This window comes from Bison bison, unplaced genomic scaffold (genome assembly GCF_000754665.1).
Source record: "Bison bison bison isolate TAMUID 2011002044 unplaced genomic scaffold, Bison_UMD1.0 scf7180017864191, whole genome shotgun sequence".
Classification (NCBI taxonomy): Eukaryota; Metazoa; Chordata; class Mammalia; order Artiodactyla; family Bovidae; genus Bison; species Bison bison.
In genome coordinates this window covers 968281-982079 of record NW_011494763.1, presented here as the reverse complement: position 1 = coordinate 982079, position 13799 = coordinate 968281, and the positions used below count along the sequence as shown (strand labels likewise).

At 45.3% G+C, this 13799-nt stretch overlaps 1 protein-coding gene across 3 annotated transcripts in view; it reads left to right on the top strand.

Moving 5' to 3' along the window:
* CUL1 (cullin 1) overlaps positions 1-13799 on the top strand; it is an 89074-nt gene that overhangs the window by 13593 nt on the left and 61682 nt on the right. The window contains exon 1 of one of the 3 annotated variants that reach the window (XM_010843877.1): positions 13222-13361. The exons of the other annotated variants lie outside the window; for them this stretch is intronic. The gene's annotated coding sequence lies outside the window, so the exon portion shown is untranslated. Of the gene's footprint in view, positions 1-13221; positions 13362-13799 lie in introns of those variants that run through there. 3 annotated transcript variants of the gene reach the window in all.

Genomic DNA, 13799 nt, shown 5'->3' with positions numbered 1-13799 from the left:
AGACTTCACTCTCGGTGGCCTGCAGCTGTCCCCCGTGCCGCCAGCACCCTGACTGTCTCAGCGGTGAAGGCAACCTGCTGTGTTTCTGCCTGCGTTGGCCCGGGTCCCAACGATACTGTGGCACCAGGACGGCAGGGGGTGGCCGGGGTGCAGACTCTGTGGACCCCTCCCAGCAGCAGTTCACTCACCAGCTCGGGGAGGAAACATTTTGCCAGCTACTGTTTTTAAAGCTTTTTTTTTTTTTAAGTGCATTTGGTGGTGGAATCAGAGAACCAGCTGAATTTTAAGAATGAATGAGATTTCAAAGAAAAGCTGAACTTTGAGCAGCTGCCTCTGGCTGGATCCCCGGGTCGGTCAGAACTCGAGGCTCCCTGTCTTCTGATGGTGGGTCCGCTTTGGTGGGAATTTGGGGAGGTACCCCTGGTGTTCTGTTGTCCAAGAGTATCGTGCAGTTTGCCGGCAACATCACTTCATTTTGACTTAAAAAATAAGCACTCTAAGTTTGATATTTCCCCCTGAGTTTTTTGTTGTTTTATTTAAATACTGTGTTAGGGGTTTCAAAGACAGATAACCTTTGTTGTTCAGTCACTAAGTCATGTCCAGCTCTTTGCGACCCCACAGATGCAGCACACCAGGCTTCCCTGTCCTTCACTGTCTCCCAGAGTTTGCTGAAACTCAAGCCCATTGAGTCGATGATGCCATCCAACCGTCTCATCCTGTTACCCGCTTCTCCTCCTACTCTCAGTCTTTCCCAGCATCAGGATCTTTTCCAGTGTTGAAGTTGAAGTGTTAACGTGGAAAGTAGCAGATGCTTACTGTGTCTGGTACCCTTAACAGTTTCTTTGCATAACTCATCTATGCCTCACAACAGCCTTGTGAGATAGGTAGTGTAATCATTGCAGGTCATTATAGGCATTATAAGTTAAGGAATCTGCCCAAGCTCATATAGATTGTAAGTTACAGAGCCAGAAATGTCCCCTCAGACATCCACGTGCACTTCTGTGTTAACTCTCTCAGAGAGTCTTGTCACCGTGTGCCTTTTGAATTGTTTGTGTAGTAAGAAATACATTTTGTAGGTTAACTCTATATATACACAGACATAATTGAATTAAAGATGGCTCTGAGTAATCCTTGTTATGTTCTATGAGCTCTTTTTTCTCTTTTTTGAAAAGTTCCAGTTACCATTGACTAAGCTGGTTTCATAAGCAGAGAGATTACTTTGCCAACAAAGATCTGTCTAGTCAAGGCTATGGTTTTTCCAGTGGTCATGTACGGATGTGAGAGTTGGACTATAAAGAATGTTGAGCGCAGAAGTGATGCTTTTGAACTGTGGTGTTGGAGAAGACTCTTGAGAGTTCCTTGGACTGCAAGGAGATCCAACCAGTCCATCCTAAAGGAGATCGGTCCTGGGTGTTCTTTGGAAGGAATGATGCTAAAGCTCAAACTCCAATACTTTGGCCACCTCATGCAAAGAGTTGACTGATTGGAGAAGACTCTGATGCTGGGAGGGACTGGGGGTGGGAAGAGAAGGGGACGACAGAGGATGAGATGGCTGGATGGCATCACTGACTCGATGGACGTGAGTCTGAGTGAACTCCGGGAGTTGGTGATGGACAGGGAGGCCTGGCGTGCTGCGATTCATGGGGTCGCAAAGAGTCGGACATAACTGAGCGACTGAACTGAACCGAACTGAAGCTGGGTTCATGGCCTACACGTTAATGGATTGCAGTCCTCAGTTTGAAAAACGTGCATGGTGTAGATAATCATTATCAAATGTAATAATTTTTCCCCCTTGTTTTAAAGTGAATGAAAATGCTTGAAATTGAAATACATGCAAGCAGCAAGCTAGATTAATTCAGCAAGCTGAATTAATATGCCTGTGAAAGCATTGTGCTGAAACGGAGAGCTGAAACTTGGTCCTTAACAGTTAAAACTAGTTTACGTGGACAAACAAGTCAGTCTGTATAGTCAGTTCAGTTCAGTCGCTCAGTTGCGTCCGACTCTTTGACCCCATGGACTGTAGCACGCCGGGCTGCTGTCTGTATAGTACCTGTTGAGTATCAAGTGGTTTGGTCATCTTCAGGTTTCCTGAAGCAGTGATGCCAGGCATGCTTGTGTCAGTCCACTGGGCCACATAGTCATTAGAGTAGGAAGAGTATATATACTGACTGAATTAAGAATCAACTTGAACTTTAACAATACTTAAGGCTTTGAGTGCTTTTGTGTGGATTTTTAGAATTTAAAAAGACCTATTAATTATTCAAGTACCCAAAGTAAAAATTGTATCTTAATTCCTATGATGTTCATAGGACAAAATTCCATACTTAATGACATCCAAAATTCCTCATAGTTATAAAATTGTGTGTGTTCTGGGGACTGAGTTGAATTAGCGTATTTCTTTATTTGTAGAATTAAAAGGGCAATGATCTCAAGGGCACGGTAGCTGTATTTCCTCATTTAGTGTAAGTTTGAGGGCCTAGTAATTTCAAAGCTTCTACTAGTTTTTAGAAAGTAGGAGATCTCATAGAACAAACCCATGGAGCTTTAAATATGTTTGCTCACATCCTACCCCAGAATGGTGGGTCCTGGGCTCGGTTCTTCACTTCCCGTCCCATCAGTTTTATAGTTTTAATTGCCTATTTGAGTAATTTCCCTTAAATATTATACATAATGTAAATGGTGTGCCTCTCCTCACCCCCGTTTTTCTCAGTACTGTTACTGTGCTGGTAGAAAATGAAGTGACATGTAATTAACATGCTCTAGCGTGCCTCTCTGTAGTTCTGTATGCTGAAGGGCTGGGCGGGTTTGGAGGCTTTTTAAAGCATCATCAGGGATTTAGATGAGTCCTGTGAACATCTGGAGTCGCCATGCACCCAGTATTTCTGGAGCACCCCCACTGTGCCAGGGCACTCTGTTTGGTGCCGAGGATTCAGCTGTGAATTAGACCCCTGCTTTTGAGCCACAGAGCAGAGCCCATGATCAGTATTACTTTGATTAAATCTGAAGGTTCTGGGTGAGATATTTTGTTTACAAAGAAGAACTTCAGTTATTGATATATTTTCCATTTTTACAGTAACAGGTATAAATGTAAAATCCAGTTATTAACATATTCATTATTCAGATAGCAATAATTAGCAAAATAGACTGATTTTCAGTTAAGAAAAATGAGCAAATATAGTATTTAATATTCAGCATTAGCTTTCTGTTTACTCAGGTTTTCTAGGTTATAAAATGCAAGTTATTTTATGAGCAAAACCTAAAGATCAAAAGTGAGCCTCTACTTTCATTTTTTTGATTTTTTTTTTTTAAGACTTGTTTCTTTTTTAAAGCAGTTGTAGGTTCCCAGCAAAACTAAGAGGAAGGTGTAGAGATTTCCTGTATCCCTCCTGCCCCCACATACACAGACTCCCCCATTTTCAGCATCCCCCACCAGAGTGGTATATTTGTTACAAGCAAATCAGCATTAACACATAGTCACCCAAAGTCCATAGTTTACATTAGGATTCACTCTTGGTGGTGTGGACCAGTGTATAACATTATTCATCATTATAGTAGCATACAGAATAGTTACATTGCCCTAAAAATCCTCTGTGCTTTGCATATTTACCTCCTTGCCCCTCCGCTAAGTTCCTGGCAACTACTGTCGACTTCCTGTGATGTGTGCTTTAGTCCCTCAGTCCTGTCTGATTTTTGCCAACCCATGGACTACAGCCCACCAGGCTCCTCTGTCCATGGGATTTCCCAGGCATAAATACTGGATTACCATTTCCTTTTCCAGGGGATCTTCCTGACCCAGGGATCGAACCCACCTTTTCTGTGTTTGGGCAGATTCTTTACCACTGAGCCACCTGGGCAACTTCTTACTGTCTCCTTAGTTTTGCCTTTTCCAGAATGTTGTACAGTTGGAGTCACACAATACATATAGTCTATGTAGCCTTCTCAGAATGGCTTCTCTCACTTAGTCATGTGCCTTTAAGGGTCCTCCATGTCTTCTCATGGCTTGATGGCTCATTTCTGTTTAGTGCTAAATAATATTCCATGGTCTGGAGGGACCACAGTTTGTTTATTTATCCGCTGACCCCCTGAGGGACATCTTGCTTGCTTACAGGTTTTGACAACTATGAAAAAAGGCACTGTAAACATCTGTGTGAGGGTTTTCATTGGACATTAGTTTTCACCTCCTTTAGGTAAATAGCAGCACAATTAATTGCTGAAATGTACACTCAGAGCGTGTTTAGTTTTGTCGGAAACCCACGGTGCCTTCTAAAGTGGCCACACCATATTGTTTTCCCACCAGCATGAAGGAGTTCCTGCTGCTTTTCTCTCTCACCAGCATTTGGTGTTTGTCATTGTTCCAAATGTTGGCCATTCTGGTAGGTGTGTGGGCATCCCATGTGGCACTAGTGAAAAAGAACGCGCCTGCAATGCAGGAGACATCAGGGACTCAGGGTGGATCCCTGGGTCGGGAAGATCCCCTGGAGAGGGGAATGGCACCCACTCCAGCATTCTTGCCTAGAGAATCCCATGGGCAGAGGAGCCTGGCAGGCTGCAGTCCATGCGGTCACAAAGAGGCAGACACGACTGAGGCGACTGAGCATGCAGTAGGTGTGTAGGGGTGTCTCAGTATTTTAATTTGCGTTTTCCTGATGATGATATTATGTGGAGCAGCTTCTCATATGGTTATTTACGATCTGTATTTCTCCTCTAGTGAAGCCTTTGGCCCATTTTTTAATCAAATGGTTTTCTTACTGAGTCCTAAGAATTTTTTGTGTATTTTGGTTAACAGTTGTTTCTCAGATGTGTCTATTGCCAGTGTTCTGTCCCAGCCTGTGGCTTGTCTTCTCATTCTCTTGACAGTGTCTTTCTCAGAGCAGATGTTTTTCATTTCAGTGAAGTGCAGCTGGTTAGTGATTTCTTTCGTGGACCCAGCCTTTGATGTTGTGTCTAAAAGGCCACACCTTTACCCAGGCTCATCTAGGGTTTCTCCCATGTGATCTTCTAGGAACTTTATAGTTTTGCTCTGCTTTTATTTTTCAGGAGGGCTTTGCAAATATTACACGAAAAATGTTCAACATACCAAAAGTGTCCTTGCGTTTAACGGGTTTTAATCATTTTTCTGACTAAGATCAGATGAGTCAGATGGGTTTTTAATGATCATCTCCTACTATGGTTATTTTTTAAGAAGGAAGGAAGATCATCATCAATTGGGGAGTTCCTACTAGGTACCAGGCATAGAAGTAGGCCTTTTTACTTACAATGTCTTATTTAAAAACTCTGAGAAGCTGGCATTTGGATCTTTAACTTCAATTGAGAATTGAATTAGCGAAGGAACCAAGTGTTCCCCTTCTAAGTGAGTCTGACTAGTCGTGCTCCTTGGTTTTGGAGTCTCAGGAAGGATTTGTCTCCTTGGAAAGAAAGCTGAGCAACAAAGAATTGCTGCTTTTGAACTGTGGTGTTGGAGAAGACTCTTGAGAAGTCCCTTGGACTGCAAGGAGATTCAACCAGTCAGTCCTAAAGGAAATCAGTCCTCAATATTCATTGGAAGGACTGATGCGGAAGCTGAAACCCCAATACTTTGGCCACCTGGGAAGAACTGACTCATTGGAAAAGACCCTGATGCTGGGAAAGAGCAGGCGGGAGAAGGGGATGACAGGGGATGACAGAGGATGAGATGGTTGGATGGCATCACCAGTTGATTGATGAGCAGAAATGATACTGGCAATAACTGTCCTGGAGTAAGAAGAATATCTGTGGTTTCCAGGTGGCAAAGTCAGAGGTGGTCCCAGAACCCCTGTGGTCCACTGCCTCGCCCCTAACTGGGGGAGTGAGCTAGGCTCAGTCAAAGTTACAAGGATGCTGTGTGTGTGGGACCAGCCATCATTCAGTGCTCCCAGCCTCTCTGGGCGGGCTTCAGGTTGATTTCCAGTCTTCTGTGGTGACTAAACTTGAGTGTACAACTTCTTGTCACTTGTGGCCACTTTATCTTGGGATAGGTTGCTAGAAGTGAGATGGCTGGGTGGATGGGTCAATGCACCGGCGGCGTTTTCGGATACAGCCGATTACTGCCTACAGAGTGAACACCTCCACCAGCAACAGTTCAGTCGTTTTGACTTTTGTCATGAAGTGTCTGTCGGATTCCGGAATCCAGAGGTACGTTTTTGGAGATCTGAAAGTCCAAGTCTGAGAGACTCTTATCCTGGGTGTTTTCGCTGGCGCCGCCCCTTCCGCTCCATGTGCTCCGTGTGTCTTTAAGTTAATTTCGCCGTGCTGAGGTCTCCTTTCATCCCAGCTTCACCGGGCTATTGGCCGAATGTCTTTAACATCACATCCCTGCTCCGGAACCTTGCAGGACTCTGTTGCCCACTCAGAATAAAGGCCTCGTGTCCTCTTACTACAGACGCCCCCTCCTCTCTCCAAAGCTCTAGCCCGAGCCCCCCAAAACTCAACCTCCTGCCCTTTGCTTTTCTGCCTCTCGCTCTTCTCGGGCAAAACCCCTCAGATCCCACCTGAGAAGCGTTCAAAGCGCAGACTTTGTAGAGCCTTCTTGGGCATTGTAGTCTGGAGTGACTTCTTCCAGACCCTCCAGACAGTAAAACGTCTCTGCCTAGTGACAACTCTGCAGGTACTTCAGCTGTCTTTTAAATATTTTATGTTGCAGGAAAATTTGAGCCCCTCTATTGGTAACATATTAGATGGCAGTTCTTAAAGCTTTCTTTCCAGTGGAACACCCAGTAATACTGCTTTTCATGCTAACGCTCCCGCATATCCAGAACCTGGTCATTTTGTAAAGATCCATTCCTTGCTGTGAGTGACCCGAATTTGATCCAGAACAATTTGTAGCTAGCATGCTTTAAAGCTGTCTTTTTTTCCGTAACAGTTTTATTGAGGTATAATTCACATACCATAACATTCACTTGTTTTAAATGTATAATTCAGTAATTTTTAGTAAAATTAGACTTGCGCAGCCATCACTACAATCCAGTTTTAGAACATTTCCTTTGCCCCAAAGGATCCCTTTGGGGTGAGGCCTGCCTCCTCTCACTCCCCACTCCCCCCACTGGATCCCCCAACTCTCCGCCCCCATCAAGCAGGAGTCCACTTCCTGCCTCTCTAGTTTACCGGTTCTGTACATTTCATGATAAATGGGATCATGTAACATGTGGTCTTTTTCTTCTGGTTTTCACTTCAGTTCAGTTCAGTTCAGTTGCTCAGTCGTGTCCAACTCTTTGCGACCCCATGAATCACAGCACGCCAGGCCTCCCTATCCATCACCAACTCCCGGAGTTCACTCAGACTCAGGTCCATCGAGTCAGTGATGCCATCCAGCCATCTCATCCTCTGTCGTCCCCTTCTCCTGCCCCCAGTCCCTCCCAGCATCAGAGTCTTTTCCAAGGAGTCAACTCTTCACATGAGGTGGCCAAAGTATTGGAGTTTCAGCTTTAGCATCATTCCTTCCAAAGAAATCCCAGGGCTGATCTCCTTCAGAATGGACTGGTTGGATCTCCTTGCAGTCCAAGGGACTCTCAAGAGTCTTCTCCAACACCACAGTTCAGAAGCATCAATTCTTCGGCACTCAGCCTTCACAGTCCAACTCTCACATGCATACATGACCAAAGGAGAAACCATAGCCTTGACTAGACGAACCTTTGTTGGCAAAGTAATGTCTCTGCTTTTGAATATGCTATCTAGGTTGGACATAACCTTCCTCCCAAGGAGTAAGCATCTTTTAATTTCATGGCTGCAGTCACCATCTGCAGTGATTTTGGAGCCCCCAAAAATAAAGTCTGACACTGTTTCCACTGTTTCCCCATCTGTGTTTGAGGTTCATCCATGCTGTGGCATGTATCTGTACTTCATTTTTTATTGCCTTAGTGTTTTCTTTTGTATGAGTAAGGATATCTTGCTTATCCATTCACCTGTTGGTGGGCATTTGGGTTCTTCCACTTTTTGGCTTTTATATGTAATGTGTGCTGTGAACATCCATGTACAGGTCTTTGGATGGACATACATCTTCTTTTTTAGCAGGGGGTAGATCCCTAATAGTGGAATTGATGGGTCATGTGGTAGGTAAAGAATCCGCCTGCAATGCAGAAGTCACAGGAGATGGGGGTTCGCTCCCTGGGTCCGGAAGATCCCCTGGAGGGGAGGGCATAACAACACACTCTAGTATTCTTGCTTGGAGAATACCATGGACAGAGGAACCTGGTGGGCTACAGTCCATAGGGTCACAAAGAGTCAGACATGACTATAGTGACTTAGCACAGTGGTAAATTTGTGTTAACTGAACGTAGTCTTTAAATGGCCCAAATGTTTAATTACTAGCTTTGAGTAAAGACATAAACAAGACAGTTTGAGCACTTATGATTCAGGCCTTGGGAACTTGACTCTGAAGTGATTGAGAAAAAGCAGAACCCATTTCCCATCTGTGTGTGTATTTAGATTCTCTTTCTAAGCATAGATTTAATGGTTTTGAATGACTAAGTGGAGGCAAAACTCAGCTAATGTTCCTAGAAAGACATCTATTAGGATATTAATTGGAATTTTTTATGCTTTTGTCAACTGTAATTGTTTGAACTTTATTGTAGTTAAGCCCTTAGTTCTATATAGAAATGAAATAATACACATTTACATTTTATAAGTAAGTATACAAATTTCAATAATGGAGGTCAGGTAGTAAATGCCTTTCCTGGTGATGTACAGATAGAACCCTAAGAATTGAACGTACAAATTGTTGGTCTACGTTTACAAGATATTAACCCTTGTTCTAGTATCTTTAAGAATACTTTGATTTAAAAAGTGAAATATTTAAATAATTCATATTCAAATACTAATAAGTGAATATACAAACAAATAAGGATATAACTATGAATAAATGTCCAGTTCATGAATTGGCCAGATCTTCCTTGACCTATTTTGCAGTCCTTTGGGCCCGTTATCACACACTGACATCTTGAAGCTTTCACTTGTGTTTTTGCATGGTTCCTGTGAAGCCATGTTGTAATCTCAAATTAGAGAGTACATCCTAGCAGCACACTTCTTAAGGAAGTGGGATAGGAAATCTCCACCTTCCTAAGAAAACAGCATGGAGGGGTGAGTGATGGAAAGAACACGGCTTTGGAATCCAAATATTTGTGTATGAATCCTTGCCACTTGTCACCAGAGTGGTTTTGGGCAAATTATCGAACATCTCCAAGCCTGGGTGGGGCTTCCCTGGTGGCTCAGTGGTAAAAGAATCCACCTGCGATGCAGGAGACACAGGTTTGATCCCTGAGTCAAGAAGATCCCTTGGAGGGGGGAAATAGCAACCTGCTCCAGTATTCTTGCCTGGAAAATCCCATGGACAGAGGAGCCTGGTGGGCTACAGTCCATGGGGTTGCAAAGAGTTGGACACGAGTAACTGCGCGCGCGCGCACGTGCGCACACGCGCACACACACACACACACAAGCCTGAGTGTCCTCATTTGTAGGAAATAGTACTATGCAGAGAATATGGTTATTGTAAGGATTCGGTGAAGGGAAAGTATTACAACCCCTAGTGGCACAGGGTCTAGCAGTGAGGCCTGCAGAGAATACTGGGTCCTTTCTTTACACTGCGAGACCAGGGAAGAGACCAACGTTAGTGGCCCAGGTGAGAGATAATAATGACTGCCAGACTCTTAATGAGTTGCTGGGGGGTATCATGAGAGGTGGGTGATTTCAAGAGAGGAGGAGGGAGTTGATGGAAGGAACTGACTTTACATCAGGGGTGAGAATAGGAGAAACCAGAGCTGACCTCTTATCGAGATGGGGGATACAGAGGAAGGCTTAGTTGGAACGTGGGCCAGTCAAGAGGCTAAGCAGTGGCCCTTAATTTAAGGTGCGGGTGGAGGGTTTGGGGAGGGAGGGATGGTATATGTGCATGGAGATGGGTCTGCAGCTAGGAGCGGGTGCTTTCGTCACCTCCAGGATTTTGAACTGGACCGAGCCTTCCGTTCACCACGGTAAAGAAAGGTGGAGAGGGAGGTGTTTCGTTTCATTCACATGAGCTTGTGGCCTCTGGAAGGTCCAGGAAAGGAGAGAAGGAGGGAGAGTTGGGTCAGGAGCAGATTGGCGTGGCTGGTACACAGAGGGTCCACAGCCAATGGACCAGGAGAGGAGGGGAGCGCCAACCCGCGTGCTGCCGATGGCTCGTCTGACTCCTGAATTATCAGAGTGTAGAAGTCTAGTAAAATCCTGCCCAGAACTATGCAAAGTTTACAGCCTGAAGGCTCCGCCTTACCTTATCCCAGCTATGCACATCAAACCCAGGTTTCTGATGTTCAGTTCAGTTTAGTTGCTCAGTCATGTCCGACTCTTGCGACCCCATGGACTGCACCACACCAGGCCTCCCTGTCCATCACCAACTCCTGGAGTTTACTCAAACTCATGTCCATCACGTCGGTAATGCCATCCAACCATCTCATCCTCTGTCGTCCCCTTCTCCCGCCTTCAATCTTTCCCAGCATCAGGGTCTTTTTCCAGTGAGTCAGTTGTTCGTATCAGGTGGCCAGAGTATTGAAGTTTCAGCTTCAGCATCGGTCCTTCCAGTGAACATTCAGGACTGATGTCCTTTAGGATTGACTTGGTTGGATCTCCATACAGTCCAAGGGACTCTCAAGAGTCTTCTCAACACCACAGTTCAGATGTTGCGTTCATTTAAATCATTAATGGAATTTAAGAATTTCTCAGGTGGTGAGTTTACCAGTCTCAGTTCTAAGTGGCACCGAGATTGCTTGGTATGCACCAACCAGATCATGATCAAATGGCACAGTATTTCCAGAGATATAAGTGAGAAGGTACTGTGTTTTGGTCCCATCCCCTCCCACATCCGTGTCCTGAACTTGACCACCTCCCTGCCAGGCTCCATCCTTTAGCTTCTCTTTTTCTACCACATATGTTGTGTAAAAAGCTGGAATCAGGATTGCTGAAAGAAGTATCAATAACCTCACATATGCAGATGACCCCACCCTTATGGCAGAAAGCAAGGAGGAACTAAAGAGCCTCTTGATGGAGGTGAAAGAAGAGAGTGAAAAATCTAGCTTAAAAGTCAACATTTAAAAAACTAAGATCATGGGATCTAGTCCCTTCCATTCATGGCAGTTTGATGGGGAAAAAATGGACACAGTGACAGGCTTCATTTTCTTGGGCTCCAAGGTCACTGAGGATGGTGACTGCAGCCATGGAATTAAAAGACACTTGCTCCTCGGAAGAAAAGCTATGACCGACCTAGACAGCATGTTAAAAAGCAGAGACATTACTTTGCAAACAAAGGTCTGTATAGTTAAAGCTATGGTTTTTCCATTAGTCATGTATGGATGTGAGAGTTGGACCATAAAGAAATCTGAGTGCCAAAGAACTGATGCTTTCAAACTGTGGTGTTGATGAAGACTCTTGAGAGTCCCCTAGACTGCAAGGATATCCAACCAGTCAGTCCTAAAGGAAATCAGTCCAGAATATTCATTGGAAGGACTGATGATGAAGTCTCCAATACTTTGGCCACCTGATGCAAAGAACTTAGTTGTTGGGGTTTTTTTTTTCCCTGCAATATTTTTAAGGTAAATCCCAACCATCCTTTCATTTCACCCACAAGAGTATTAATCTGGTGAGGCTTGGGGGTTTTGTTTGTTTTTAAACAGGAGCCAGTAAACCCTGAGGCCGGTGCTTTACACAGCTCCGAGCCAATGTTCCAGGCTATCAGTGAAGCCCGGACCTTCTCTTCTGTGTTCTGTGTGTTTTTACTCTTAAATATAAAATGGTATCATTTCACATGTATTCCCCTGTTGCTTCCCCCCTGGACTCTTTCTGAAATTCATCGTGTTGGAAGAAGTGGCCAAAATTGACAAGGTTGTGTGTGGTGTGCTGTGTGACTTTCCGACAGCTCATATGTGACTTCTCTTTTTGGTGAACTTTCATGTATTTCCTGGTGTGCACAGGCAAACGTTCTCCTCAGTGTAAATCATTGTTTTACCATGTTTCATTTCTTAAGTGCCATACTGCAGGTAGAAGCCGGGGACTCTGCATACTTTTAACCAATTGTTAGAAAATAAGTAATTTTACTGAGTAATACTCAGGATCATTTCAAGTTTTCATCAGATTTAAAATGTTCCCTGTGTACGAGACAGCAAAAGAGACACAGATGTATAGAACAGTCTTATGGACTCTGTGGGAGAGGGAGAGGGTGGGAAGATTTGGGAGAATGGCATTGAAACATGTAAAATATCATGTATGAAACGAGATGCCAGTCCAGGTTCGATGCAGGATACTGGATGCTTGGGGCTAGTGCACTGGGACGACCCAGAGGGATGGTATGGGGAGGGAGGAGGGAGGAGGGTTCAGGATGGGGAACACATGTATACCTGTGGTGGATTCATTTTGATATTTGGCAAAACTAATACAATTATGTAAAGTTTAAAAATAAAATTAAATTAAAAAAATGTTCTTAAACTAGAAAAGCCAAATTTAGCCTTGTTTTTTTTAACAGTGAATTTTAACTATATTTTCATTAACTCTAATAATGACTTTTTAAAAGATACTGTAACAGCTTAAATCCATGCTTTTGTTTTGATTTTTTTGTACATTTTTCAAAAGCAGTCACCTTACTGTGGACACAGTTGTGGTCTTTCTGAAAAACCCTGTGTCGTGTATTCCTGTTACAACTGATCTGAATTATTTTTGCTTTGTTTATTGAACACTGTTCTACATTGGCCTGTGCAGAAGCATCTGCTAAATGTATTTGGTCTTAATTTACAGGAACAGAGGCAGCTACTAGGACCACCTTAATGGACAAAAGTGGTATCTGGATTTTTTTTTTTAAATATTTGAGTTGAAACTGAGCAGGGGACACAATTCTTTTATTACTTTAAATTTTGTGGGCTCCGCCCCTAGAGTAGAAATGTAGGTTCATTAAGGTCTGAATTGATGTTCCTGTCTGTTTTGTGCTTAGGGCTGGTCGGGCAGGGGAGTAAGGTGTTCGGAGAAGTCAGGCAGCCCGGCTGGTGAGACGTGGTGAGGAACGCGTGGCCATCTCCAGTTCAGGGGCCCCGGCCGGCGGCGTAAAGTGGAAACACCCCTGAAAGCACAGAGGAACCCCCGGTGCCCTCCATCGATGACGCCCCGCCCCGCCCACAGCCGCGCCGCCCGTCCCCAGGCACCCAGCTCCCAGCCCCCGCCCGCCCTCCTCTCCCCGCCTCAGTTCTTCGTGGAACCTTCTGGAATCCTATTTCTGGAAACTCCTCGGACGCCTCTCCAGTTTTGGGCCCCCTCGCTCCTCAGAGGCTACGGCTCCGAAAGCCGCGCTGTGGCTGTTGCGGGACCCCTACGTCCCTCCCCGGGCTCCCTGGAAGGTGCGCCGGATCTGGGTGCCTTCCGCCCCGGTACGGGGTACGGGCTACGGGCTCCGGGCTCCCCCGGCTCCCAGCCGGGTGCTGCCTGCCTGGCTGCCCCGCGGCGGCGCCTCCCTCTCCACGCCCAGCGCCCCTCCCGGTGATGCAGCCTCTGCGGTGCCGCCGCCTGTCCTCCAGCCCTTCCCGGGCCTGAGCACCCAGACGCCGCCCTTCAGCAGTCCCTGACCCCCGCCCTCCCAGTGAGGACTTTCCCAGCGGGCTTTCCCTGCTCTGCGTCCCGGGCAGCCTCTTAACGCCTTCAGGGCCGGAATGCCTAGAGAGAGTCTGCGTTTATTTTTAAGTCTTGATGGGCGTGTATTTGCTTTGCAGCGTTGTGTCTCTGCTGTGTGGTGCAGTGCCTGCAGCTTTACGTCTACACACACACCCCCTCTCCTGGGG